At 40.4% G+C, this 13,113-nt stretch overlaps 1 protein-coding gene across 3 annotated transcripts in view; it reads right to left on the bottom strand.

The window, feature by feature from the left end:
- The window catches only part of LOC137347433 (nuclear receptor subfamily 5 group A member 2-like), a 97,836-nt gene that overhangs the window by 60,113 nt on the left and 24,610 nt on the right, over positions 1-13,113 (bottom strand). The window lies entirely within an intron of this gene.

The following is a 13,113-nucleotide window of genomic DNA, read 5'->3' as shown; positions in this document are numbered from 1 at the left end:
GTTTGCTTTTTATTCTTCCTTGCTCAGAGGCGCTGAGGTCATTTGTAAGCCCCAAAGCAAGCATCTACACAAGCTAACACAGAATCAAAACAAAGGGAGAGAGGAAGTATTAATGGGATTAGCATCCTTGAAAGTTGATAAATCACCAGGGCCAGATGAAATGTACCCTAGGCTGTTAAAAGAAGCAAGAGAGGAAATTGCAGAAGGTCTGACCATAATTTTCCAGTCCTCACTGGATACCGGTGTGGTGCCGGAGGATTGGAGAACGGCTAACGTTGTACCTCTGTTTAAAAAGGGAGTGAAGGATAGACCTAATAATTACAGGCCAGTCAGTCTAACCTCTGTAGTGGGCAAATTATTGGAATCTATTCTGAGAGACAGGATAAACTGTGACTTAGAAAGGCACAGGTTAATCAAGGATAGTCAGCATGAATTTGTTAAGGGAAGATCTTGTTTGACCAACTTGATCGAATTTTTTGAAGAAGTAACAAGGAAGATTGATGATGGTAGTGCAGTTGATGTGGTCTACGTGGATTTTAGCAAGGCTTTTGACAAGGTCCCACATGGCAGGGGCCCCCTATGGCAATAGCACCGCAGGCACACCACGACCTCCTACCACCCCCGATCACCGAGGCCTGCCTACCTGGCCCTGGCTTCCTCACAAAAACCCTTCTGCTGTTTAAAGACACGTCACCATTGAGATGCCCTCTCTCTGGTGTTGCAGCTGCAGCCATGACCACCTCTAGCAGTGGCACTACCCAGACTGCTGACCCTCTTCAATTGGACAGTGGCCACGGCAGCGGCCAGCAAAATGCCACCCCAGGGTCCCATCACCTGTTAGAGCGGGCCTGGTTCCTGCTTTTAGCCCCAGTGGCGGGATTTCAGCCCCTGCCGAAAAATTTACCCTCCACCGAAAAATTCAGCCCTATGTTACAGAGTTGGAAGCGATGGATGATGCATAGGATCAGAAATTCAGCTCTGGGTTGAACAGGACAACATAGTTTTGGTGCCAAAATCATGGTGTTACTTTCCTGTGATCCCTTCAAAAATTAAAGTTTATATTGCAACCTGTGAATAGAGCATAAAATTGGTAAGCAAGCAAACTGCTTGGATTTGGGTTGGTTCTTGCTGGAGAAGGCATCTTACGACATGCCCTGTCCATTAGACTATTTTCTGCACATTTCAGTCCAAAAGTATTGGTGCTATAGCTTGCTGGAAGTGTGAGCTGATAGCACAGTGAGGGCAAGGGATAGCTGTAACTTCAGTGAACGGAGCGAGCAACAGTGTATCTGCTTAGCAAACGAGATTTAAGGATTGAGAAAGAAGCAGAAAAACATCAGAGTAGGAGAGTGGATTGGAGTGGGTGAATTCAATGTCAAATCAGGTAAAGAAAGAGAAATAAAGAGAAGGAAAGGAGTTTTTTTGTCTCTGTCTTCACAAAGGAGAGGGATGATGCAGACATTGTAGTTAAAGAGGAAGAGTGTGAGATATTAGATATGATAAGCTTAATGAGAGAGGAAGTACTAGAGGGTCTGACATTCTTGAAAGTGGATAAATCGTCAGGGCCAGATGGATTGCATCCCATGTTGTTAAAGGAAGCCAGGGAGGAAATAACGGATGCGCTGAGGATCATCTTCAAATCCTCACTAGATACAGGAGAGGTACCAGAGGATTGGAGGTCTGTGAATGTTGTACCATTGTTTAAAAAGGGTGCGAGGGATAAGTCAAATAATTATAGGCTGGTCAGTCTGATCTCAGTGGTGGGTAAATTATTAGAATCAATTCTGAGGGACAGGATAAACTGCCACTTAGAAAGGCACGGATTAATCAGGGATAATCAGCATGGATTTGTTAAGGGAAGATTATGTCTTACTAACCTGATTGAGCTTTTTGAGGAAGTAACAAGGAGGATTGATGAGGGTAGTGCAGTGGATGTGGTCTACATGGATTTTAGTAAGGCATTTGACAAGATCCCGCATGGCAGACTGGTCAGTAAAATGAAAGCACATGGGATACAGGGGAATGTGGCAGGTTGGATCCAAAATTGGCTCAGTGACAGGAAACAAAGGATAGTAAGTCAACGGATGTTTTTGCGAATGGAAAGCGGTTTCCAGTGGCGTTCCACAGGGCTCAGCGTTGGGTCCCTTCCTGTTCGTGGTATATATTTATGATTTGGACTTAAATGTGGGAGGAATTATTGGGAAATGTGCTGATGTCACAAAAAATGGCTGTGTAGTTGGTAATGAAGGGGATAGCTGTAGACTTCAGAATGATATCAATGGCTTGCTTGAGTGGGTGGAAAAGTGGCAAATAGAATTCAATCCAGAGAAGTGTGAGGTTCTGCATTTGGGGAGGGCAAACAAAGTGAGGCAATACACAATAAACGGGAGGATATTGAGTGGGGTAGAAGAAGTGAGAGACCTTGGAGTGCATGTCCATAGGTCCCTGAAGGTGGCAGGACAGGTAGATAGAGTGGTGAAGAAGGCATATGGAATGCTTTCCTTTATGGGCTGAGGTATAGAATTCAAAAGCAGGGATATAATACTGGAACTGTATAAAACACTGGTTAGGCCACAGCTGGAATATTGCATACAGTTCTGGTCACCGCATTAGAGGAAGGACATAATTGCTCTAGAGAGAGTACAGCAGAGATTTACAAGAATGTTGCCAGGGCTTGAAAGTTGCAGCTACGAGGAAAGGTTGGATTGGCTAGGGTTGTTTTCACAGAGTCAGAGTTATACAGCACAGAAACAGATCCTTCGGCCCACCGTGTCCACGCCGGCCATCAAGCCTATCTATTCTTATCCCATTTTCCAGCACTTGAGAACAGAGATGGCCGAGGGGTGACTTATTTGAGGTATACAAAATTATGAGGGGCCTACAGTAAACAGGAAGGACCTGTTTCCCCTAGCGAGAGGTCAATTACCAGGGGCCACAGATTTAACGTGATTGGTAGAAGGAATAGAGGGGACATGAGGAAAAACTTTTTCATCGAGTGTCTGGATTTCATTGTCAGGAACGGTGATGGAGGCAGAAACCCTCAACTCATCTAAAAGGTACCTGGACATGCACCTGAAGTGCTGTAAACTGCAAGGCTATGGACCAGGTGCTGGAAGGTGGGATTAGATTGGGCGGCTAGTGTTTTCAGCCAGCGCAGACACGATGGGCTGAACGGCCTCCTTCTGTGCCATAATTGTTCTATGGTTCTATGGAAAGAAAGATTGGATTAAGAGAGAGGGAAAAAAGGAATGGAAAATTGGAAAAAATGTAAAAATGTAAAGATTAATTTTTAAAGAAATCTCCAAGAGCAATTTACCACCTGAAGGAATGAGACTCCATAATTTAAATTGTTCCTTTCTTGATTGAAGAGATTGATTGGCAATATCTAATTACTAAAAAAGGTACTTACGCTGTTCGGTGCCAGACTTAACTTTCTGCAGCAGATTAAATGGGCAATTAATGTGGAAAACCAGCAAGTTCTTAAAAATAATGGGAAGAATTGAAGGCGAAATATAATTTGTACAAAGAAAACAATGGAGTGACGTAAATCAATCAGCAAATTCAAGAGATTTGTAACTCACAGAGTTGCTGGCTGATTTGCGCACTAATAACAGTGTGCATTGTTAACGCACCATTATTTTTACAGCAAGATAGGACCCAATGTATCATCTACTCCTTTCTCTGAAACTCAGCAATCTATAGACTACAATGAAAGAACCTATCTGTTATTTTTTTAAATTAGAATTTGCTGCTTCATTCATGAAGATAATTTAAGACTCTAATCTGCTTCACCTTTATGTGTGGTATAAAGATCACAAGGTACAGAATTTATGCACCCATTAAACATCGTTAAAATATTTAAATAGAATCACAAGAAGTAACCATTCTATCAATCTAGATACTAAACACCACACACTAGATAATGATTTAGCATCCTTTTAAAATCAAGAATTATGCTTAAATCTGCTACTGAGTTCACTATATTCTCTCCCTGTGTGTAAAGCTGTGTTCAGTTGCCATTAAAAAAAATGACTTTATCTGGCCATTTGTTCAACTGGACTGCTCTCAAGTGCTCCTAAGGCTTGATTACTCACTTGTCAATACACGATGAAACCAGGATTGATAATCTTTAAACACAGGTCACGGGGTTGAGAAAGAAACCATCAAAAATTGACTGGAAACAATACAATTTAAAATGGGGACTTACTACCACTGCCGGTCAGAAAATATAGTCACAGCTTTTATTAGATATTTTTCCGATTGAACCCATGCAAATAAAAGCATCCTTTCAATCTGACAAGATATACATTGGGCAGAGAGCGCTTTAATACCTGCACTAATTCTCACCAAAAGGAAAAAGGACAGGCAGAAATACTGTCAAGACAAAAAAAAAACTGTTTGCTGGTTAAAGCTTCAGTGTAAGCATTTCAAATGTTCTAATTTTTGATTATAAGAGCTTTGTCCTTCAGGTGATGGTGCAGATCATATGGCAATGGTCTCAAACAAACTGTTTACAAGCTTCAAGTGATGCAGGTCACATTAGGTTCAGGTCAAAGTGACCCAAACTGAATGCAATCTCCAAGGATTTAAAGTTAGAGTTTTCACAAATTAGCTAATGCAACAAAAGTGAGAACTATTAAATTTACACTATCGCCAACAAAACCAAATGTACAGCACAAATATAAATGAGGTAGAAAGCAGATTACTCTAGCACACTGATGATATTCTCCCAAGAAGCCATCTTATCATCTTGGGGCAAATGGGATGGTAACAAAAGTGATTGTAAATGAAAGGTTGAGCCAGATTCATGTTGCTGTTTCAAAACTGTTAAATTTCAATTTTTTACAAATATGTTAAATCTAAACAGGAATCTCATTTATATGCAAAATAAATATTTTCCAGTGACACTGGACCTGATTTTAACTCTGTGTAAGTGAATGGGTTTTGAGTCAGTCAAAATCTTGCACACTGTCTCTACTGATCTTGAACTAATCTCAGCTGAATTACAACAATGATGTGTAAAAGCCTTGCTTATAAAACCTGACACTGAGAGTGGTTTGAAAAACCACCTTGAACAATATAATCTGATATTTAACCCCAGTGTTCAGCAAGGTTACATCCAGTTATGTCAACTTCTGTCATAAGCAAAACAAATGATGTTTATAATATTATGACTAACAAGACATAACACTTCTTTTTCCTTAATTACCTTGACTGATAAAACAGGATTTCACAGGAAACAATTTATTTACTCTGGATAGTTTGATGTGAAATAGAATCTGTCTGCATTGTTGCCTCATATGAAGCCAATACCCAACCAGTATTTCTGCCACATACATTTTTACAGCTGTGACTTTTCAACACATTGCAATGTGATGGATCTATACAATCCCTGCAACCAAGCCAGACCGAGAGAATATAGGCATATTCACAGTTCAGGCTGCAGACAATATCTACCATCGCAGCTCATAAATAATTAAGTAACTAAGACGTACATAAAACTATCTACGTTCAGCACAAAACTACAAGCAAAAGCTTGAGTTATTTGGTATGAGGATATAGCTCAGCAAACCACAATATAACATTGGAAAGTTAAATTTCTGTGTGTGAGCACATCAAGGAGTAATGGCATATTGACATCAAATATGTTTTTCATGTTGCAGGCAGTGAAAGCATTAAACTCTTCATGAATTAACACAACTGCACCACATGCAATGCAAAGCTCACCTGTTAATATCAAAATATAACACAATCTAAGGCTAGGTGGAGTATATTGCCTCACAGTGTCATTTTCACTTGCCTTTCAATGGCCTTTCTTGGACAGACTAAAAGATTAGTGACAAATTAAAAACTAAAGAATTTTGTGCTGTTTACTCTGAAATAAAACTCTTCATCTGGTTTAATGTGAGATTCTCAACAGCCATTGGAGAATATTCCATACCATGTACACAGGCGCAAAGCAGAACTCAGGTCTAATAAGTTAAAAGGCAGTGCTTCATTCAGATCTTCAATTTTAATGTCCTCAATTCTAGTTAAGAGGCCAGGCTGGTGACAATATTTTGCAAGTAGTTGTGAGGATACATGGAAGAGTACCCAAAATTGACTTGGCCTCTGATATTTTTCTGATTTGCCTGTAACAAAGTGGCTCTTTTCCACTTGGTATCTCCTCCTGATATCTTTTTGTAGATCACGAATTTGTTATGTGGGGATTCACATGGACAAACCGACATCTAACTCTCTTTGGTGGGTTTTCTTGACACAACACAGTATGAAAGCTAACGCATGTAAGTCCATCTATAACTTTGATATAGAACCATAGTATCACAGAATGCTACAGTGCAGAAACATGACAATATTTAGAGCAATCTGAAAATGTTTGCTTATATCATTATTATTTTGACCAACATTTTTTATCATATCTAATGTATCAGACCTGTTTAAAGGAGGACTGCATTCAATTTCAATTTGTTTAAAACGTCAATGCTTTATTCAGAGAAAAATGCTCTGCAATGTGTTACAATGTGTTGAGTAGTCCAGTTTGTAATAATTCATTTTTTAATTCAGATGGGATCCCATTGTTCATCCTTCTTGCAATGTAATCTGGGAAGTATCATACTACCTAATACGGCTACAGATCACAAGCTGCCTCCAATGAAGTCATCCTTCCCGGAATGCTTTGAATTAAGGGTAAACAATGGTGGTAGAATATTGTAATGTTATAGGCTGAATATCACCATAATTTGATTGCAAATACTTGGCAAAGAATTGTGTGTTAAAACAGAAGTGGAATTTAAATTGAAAAATACCACAATCAAACATACAAATGTTTCACTTAAGATTGTTAAGCTGATGCATGTTGCTCCATAAAATTATAAAACAAAATTCCAGTAATTTTTATTTCTTCAAACAAAGTACAATTTATGTTTGAGCTACCTACTCTGAAAATACCATTTTGGAAAAAACTTCATGCATTCCAGTAGGTATCATTGGGTTTGAAATGTGGAATGCTTGGATTTCTGATGATCCAATCTTCAGCACCATTGAGTCTTACTAAATAAGAAAATGCTCATTCAACATCAGAATTCAACTGCAACTATCCAAATTAAGTTCAAAGTTATGCCTGAAATCAAGTTTTAGCAGCTTACATTTCAGCATTCTTCCATTTGACCTCATGTTTGGGCATTTAATCTTTTGAAGCCATATTAAAGGCATGAACTATCCCTGGTACTTATAGTCAGATATAGCCAATTTGAAGCTCAGGATTCCATACTTGGTGTAGTACAAGTGTCTCTGCAGTGTTTAAACACTTACATTAATTGTAAGCAGATTTAAAACATGTCCATGAAATCCAAGAGACCCTCATAACTTATTTAAACTGATTGACATATTTATACTCTTGGAGTGTCAAACCCAAGATTACCTCTTCTTGGGCTCTGGATTTATACTGAAAATTAACATTGCCAAACCACTTCACAGTGTTGGCCAGGATTTAACGTGGAGGCGGTGGCCCCGCCCATTGGCTGGAAAGTTGGGGGCGAGCCCGGCTCTGCTGGTCCTAGAAGCTATGAATGTATTTTAAGGTCCTCAGGCAATTAATTGCCTGCAGACGTGGCTTCCACCCCTCCAAGGCAGGATGTCCCACCTCCAAGAGCTGCAGGTCAAGCAGAGGGAGCAGTGGCCACTGCTGGGACTGCAGCAATCCTTGGAGCAGCAGCCATAGAGGAGGCCCCAAGTGCGGGTGAGTAAGGTCGGAAATCGCCAGGGCCAATCAGGCAGCTCCTGGGGAGGGGGGCGCAGGGTCGATCATGAGGGCGGTCAGGGGTCTTCCAGCGGGGGAGCATTTGCCACTAGCGGGGCCCTCCCTGGGGCACAGGGTGCCCTATCAAGAGGGTCCCCCCTCCACCAAGCCCACAGGGAGGCCGCCTGGTTTTACTGGCTGGCCTCCCAGGTGGTGAAGCGCCCATTTACTGCTGGTAAAATACTAGACGCAGCAGGAATAGGCCCTTAATTGGCCATTAATTAGCCACTTAAAGGCCACAATTGACCCAAGGGCAGGCATGCTGCCCGCCACCTCCCCCACCACTGCTAAAATACTAGTGGAGGCGGGTAGGTGATGGGCGTGGTACACCCCCACCATCCCACCTGACTTTACACTATCCCCCACCCCTGCCTCGCAGCCCACTCCCAGGGGTCGTAAAATTCCAGCCAAAGATTCAGCATAAAACAATCCTTAAAATTAGTGGCAGCATAAAATCCTTAAGTTTGTTTCAAAAGCACTGATTGAATATTTAACCACAGGTAGTCTTTTTCTCTAAAATGTTACCAAGCTTACTCTGACACCACCTCCCAGTTCCATGACACCAACTACTGAGAAGGACAAGAGCAGCAATATCATGAGAGCATAAACATCTTCAACTTTTCCTCCAACTCGCACACCATCCTGACCTCGAGATCTGTTGCCCTTCCTTGACAGTTGCTGCATCAAGATCCCGGAATTCCCTACTTAACATCATTGTGGGAGTATCATCACCAGAGGGATCGCTGCACCTCAAGAACGCAGCACCCCCCCCATTTTCTTGGCAACTAATGATGCAACCTTGCCAAGCCACATCCCGAAAACAAATAAAAAATAATTAAGAAGCTTGCAACATAGAGAGAAAACTACCATATTTGTAACATTAAAAGTTGTGCTGAATGCATATCCTGGCCCTGCAACACTGCTAACAACACGAGAGTAGAAAAGGTATGGCAAAACCATCACGTCTGAGATGTCCTCCAAATCAAACATCATCCTGACTTGGAAATACGTTGCTGTACTTTCATTGTTCCTAAGAAAATACCCGCATGTAGCAATGATGTTTAGTATACTTGTGTTCTGCATATGTGACAACTGATCACTTTGCATTTCACAACTTGCTGGAAGGTTAAGATGCTGAGTTATCTTTAACACAGGATACACTTAAGCATTTTATTTTATTTTAGTTGAGATTCCCTGAAAGAGTATGTACTCATTTTAATACAGGAAACAAAGGCATAGAAATGTGGTTATCACAGTACAACACTCAAGTAGAATAAGGGAAATGAAGTACAGAACCTAGTTTCACCATTGTTTAGATTATCTCACTTACCTAGTTACCAAAATTAACTTTCCACAATCATATCGCTTTTTAAACAGGGGCATCTCTACAAAAGTCCATTGTGAAAATATTACTTCCTGTCACCATTGTTTATGTTGGAGTTATTTATTTTAAAGTGAATTTCCACAGCTGCCAAGATTAAATTTCCAGCTATAGTTCTTTATCAAGAGGTTTGATAAAGGATGGCAACAACTTGAGCTGCAAGTGGAATCTGACAAACATGGAGGTGACCTTGCCTGCTCTGTCCACTGCTAATGTGGCCCTTCTATGACATTATTGATTTTCTCCCAAAGACCACAGATAGAATTTTCTCAACTATAATTTCTCAATGTGACATCTTTCAATTACATTTTTCACTTGACACCATGCTTCACACCACTAGTTATTGCATCGATGCCTATCCTTTGACAAGTGATATATTTTAAATCATTATCCAAAAGGAGATAGGTAAGATTATTTTGTCACTTTGATTGTTCTTCAGCTTTGTTGTCTCCACTTTAGAGTTTGTAACAATCTCAGTGATTTGGTCTAGCAATACATTAACTTCTAGCCAGCTGCTGTTAAATGCATTTACCTATAACAATTCCTATATATAGAGTTCTGCCAGAAAGCAAACAATGAAGAAAACTACAAGTGCAATTTGGGTTTATTTATGTCACAACTCATTTGCTCTACAATGCAGAACAGCCTATCAGGGAAGCCTGGTGTACTCATCAGGGATGCATAGAACATTGGTTTCCAGTCAGATCTGGGGCATTTGCTGTGAAAAGCATTACCTCATCAGTCTCAGTTGGCTAGCAGCATCAGTGCTGGGATGCTTGATGTAGCCAGTGGTGAAGATTTGCAAGATCTGGCAGGTGACATGTAGAGCATCAATAATGACAAGCCTGGCATGTCAGTGGCCAGAAAACCATGGTGTGACCATCAGAGAAGGTCAGAGATATTCAGAGCACCATTCTTAAATGAAATATATAGTGCCAAATCATGATTGTTAGATTATCCTATGGAAAAATTAAGAGCATTATTGGCTGAGGCCTGGACCAAAACGTTATCATTAAAGCTGGCCATAGGAAGGAAGTCATCACGTGGGAATTAGAAAAGGGTAGGAAGCTGCCTGTTTCACCTGGTGTAGTTAACATTTACATTTAATGTAAGGGCACATGTCTTGACATTAGGAAAAGTGACAGAGATGTTGGACAGCTTTGAACAAAGAGATTGTAGGTTTTAAAATGTTTTGTTTAGTCTTACTTTAATCAATTTAAATCATAACCGAATCTTTAAAAGTTCAATCTGTCTGCTGAATTAGTAGAGCTCATTAGTAAAATTTTTATTCTCGAGATGTGGACATCGCTGCAAGACTGGCATTTATTGCCTGCACTTAGTTGCTTTGAGAAGGTAGTGGTAGCCATCTTGAACTGCAGCAGTAACTTCTTTACTGCTATCTCCGTAACACTGTACCTCTTCACCCCTGCCTCAGCTCATCTACTGCTGAAACTTTCATCCAAACATTTGTCATCTCCAGACTTGACTATTCCAATGCTTTCCTGGCCAGCCTCTCATCTTCCACCCTCCATAAACTCAAGCTCCTCCAGAAATCTGCCGCCTGTATCCTAACTTGCATCAAGTCCCGTTCACCCATCACCCATGCTCATTGACCTACAGGGGTCCCTGTCCAGCAATGCCTCAATTTTAAGATTCTCATCCATGTTTCCAAATCCCTCCACGGCCTCACCCCTCCTTACCTCTGTAACCTCCTCCAGCCCTACGAGATCTCTGCGTTCTTCCCCTGCGATCTCTGCATTCCTTCAATTCTGACCTATCGAGCATCCCCGATTTTAATTGCTTCAATATTGGCAGCTGTGCCTTCAACTTCCAAAGTTCTAAGCTCTGCAATTCCCTCCCTAAACTTTTCTATCTCTCTCACCCTTTAAGATGCTCCTTAAAACCTAGCTCTTTGACCAATTTTTTTGTCATCTGTCGAATATCTCCTTATGTGATTCAGTGTCAAATCTTGTTTGATAATGATTGATAATGTGAAGCATCTTGGGATATTATGTAAATGCAAGTTGTTGCTGATACAACTGAATGGTTTACTAGGCCACCTATCATAGAATCATGTGGATCATAGAAAGGTTACAGCACAGAAAGGGGCCATTTGGCCCATCGTGTCCATGCCAGATCGCTGCAAGAGTAGCTCAGCTGGACCCACTTCCCCGCCCGTTCCCATAACCCTGTAAATCTTTTCTCTTCAGATAATTATTCAATTTTCTTTTGAAAACTACTACTGGAACTGCCTCCACCACGCTCTCAGGCAGTGCATTCCAGATCCTAACCACATGCTGTGTAAAAAAGATTGGTTCATTTGCCATTCTCCTTAAATCAGTGTCATGAGGGGGCAGTTATGAGTCAACCACTTTGGTATGGGACTAGAGTCACCAGGTCAGGATGACAGGTTTCCTTCGCTAAGGGACATTAGTGAAACATTTGTGTTTTTAAGACAATCTGACAGCTTTATAGAAAACTTTATGGTAAAGAGGGAAGCTGTTCAGCCTATTGTGTCTGTGCTATCACTTTGACTGACTTTTAAAAAACAATCCCGATTTTTACAACTAATTTTAAATTCTTAAACTGCTGTGCTGGGATTTAACCTCACGATCTCTGGAGTATTAATTCAAGCCTGTGGAATACTATTCCAGAAACATAACCACTACACTGCTGTACTTTATCTCTAACTAATAATGAGGGCGGCACAGTGGCGCAGTGGTTAGCACTGCAGCCTCACATTTCCAGGGACCCGGGTTCGATTCCGGGTACTGCCTGTGTGGAGTTTTGCAAGTTCTCCCTGTGTCTGCGTGGGTTTTCTCCGGGTGCTCCGGTTTCCTCCCACAAGCCAAAAGACTTGCAGGTTGGTAGGTAAATTGGCCATTATAAATTGTCACTAGTATAGGTAGGTGGTAGGGAAATATAGGGACAGATGGGGATGTTTGGTAGGAATATGGGATTAGTGTAGGATTAGTATAAATGGGTGGTTGATGGTCGGCACAGACTCGGTGGGCCGAAGGGCCTGTTTCAGTGCTGTATCTCTAATCTAATCTAATAGCTTCCAGTTTCAATTTCAAAGAAATTATCCCAAATATCACTTTACCAGTTTTTATATAGCATGCACCAAGTGGCCAAAATGTACCTTTTTGGAAATGGCAGATATTTGTTTTGAGATATTGGTTTGTGTCTTTTATTATACTGCCACAATGATGATCTCTAAATCTGATTCTTCACTTGCGCAAAGAAATATCAGCTAATGTCTTCATTTTAGTGCCTCTTGGCAGCTTGACAACTGACTTCAAAGCTTCACAAAAAGTAACCTGAAATAATTTTCCAAATAATCATCTAGAAGATAAAACAAATGATTGAGAATGGAATCATTAGTAGATTCTTGCTGACCTGGTTAACTCGTGTGTGGCTGCTCATTAAATTAAAGTGAAAATTCCACTCTCCAATTTTCTATGAAGAAAATCTCTTCAATCGATAAAAGGGTACAAGAATAACTAAAATACTTTCATTTTGTACCATATTTTCCAAGAATATAAAGTTTTTATTTCAATACAAGATCTCTTAAATATTGATGTTAATAAACTAATTTTGCTTTTAAAGTTCACATCTTTGCTTATTTTATATTGGTGTCTCAATGTTTTTAAAATTACTTATATTTCCCAAAAGGCCAAATGTAGCTTTAGAGAACATTTAGGGTTCAATTAAAATCATTTCCTAAATGAAATGAAAGAAAAGGAAAACACTCGTAACTGGCCAAGTTATTACTTCGAATGAAGCACTGAAAGCTTTCAGCTGCAGAATATCTAAGTGTCATCATGTTGTAAAGTTTTACACTTGCATGAGGCCCAGCAGCTTAGGTGGTTCAATACTTGACTTTTAAACCAGAAAGTTGCAAATTGAAACCTTTGTCCCAGCAGCTGCCACT

Source organism: Heterodontus francisci, chromosome 32 (assembly GCF_036365525.1).
Source record: "Heterodontus francisci isolate sHetFra1 chromosome 32, sHetFra1.hap1, whole genome shotgun sequence".
NCBI lineage: Eukaryota > Metazoa > Chordata > Chondrichthyes > Heterodontiformes > Heterodontidae > Heterodontus > Heterodontus francisci.
Note: the sequence above shows the minus strand (reverse complement) of the source record. Positions and strands in the feature narration are given on the sequence as shown.